The following is a 927-nucleotide window of genomic DNA, read 5'->3' on the forward strand; positions in this document are numbered from 1 at the left end:
ATGCATGGCTCACAAGTTCGCATTGATCGACATACACTAAGTGATCCAGACAAGCATGTCATTTAAACCTGGGGAGTAAAGAACAAGATGAACTTTAGTTCATTGTCATATAATTGCCATGCAGAAGGTGTTAGACAAACTCGTGCTTACCTTTCTAAGCTTGGTGATCTTCACCAGACACAGATATTTGCTAAGATGAAATCATATAATTTTTAAACACTTCGACGAGATTTTGCAAGAAGAAGACGGTATCATTCTTTCTCCTGGAAATTTGGGGATCGATCTTCCACAAGAGAAGGTATTTTATTTCACAAAGCTACTGTTTACAAGTGTAACGGGATGGAAAACCTTCTATTATCACTGGTGTGGTTGACAGTATCAATGATAATCTAAGGCAAGCTCGTGCTCAAGGAACTGATGTGGCAGGAATATATGGAATACTTCTAGGGGCAGAAACTTTTCAAGGACTATACCCTATTGATACCATATCAATAGTGGGAAAAATCTATGCAGAGGCACAGAAGGCAAGAAGTAAATAAGTGGCGCCAAGAAATCTCATGCATGTATGGGGTAACTGTAGTTGCAAATTTTTTTTGCAGCACTTCTACTTTGGTATTATGAGAGAAAAATGAGAGAGCGTGTTCAAAGAATGATGTTCTCAGAAATATTGCACAATGAAGTTGGTTGGTTTAACGATGAAAAGAAAAGTGCAGATGCTTTGTATATGCATTTTGAAAATAATGCCACCTTTGTTCCTGCTGCTTTTAGCAACCGACTTTCAACTTTTATTTAGAATGCAATAGCTGATATTGTTACTCTTGTCATTGGGATGCTACTAGAATGGTGCTTAGTCCTTGTAGCTTTGGGAACTTTGCTAATTTTGATAGTTTCAGCAATTGCACAGAATATATGCAACGTCAGACTAAA

The 927-nt window shown here is 37.5% G+C and overlaps 1 pseudogene; it reads left to right on the top strand.

The window, feature by feature from the left end:
- Positions 1–539, top strand: LOC149215454 (pyruvate kinase 1, cytosolic pseudogene; annotated as a pseudogene).
- The last annotated feature ends 388 nt before the right edge of the window (positions 540–927 follow it).

Source organism: Pinus tabuliformis, chromosome 1_1, assembly GCF_031772625.1.
Source record: "Pinus tabuliformis cultivar Carrire ecotype Pingquan chromosome 1_1, CPIR1, whole genome shotgun sequence".
NCBI lineage: Eukaryota > Viridiplantae > Streptophyta > Pinopsida > Pinales > Pinaceae > Pinus > Pinus tabuliformis.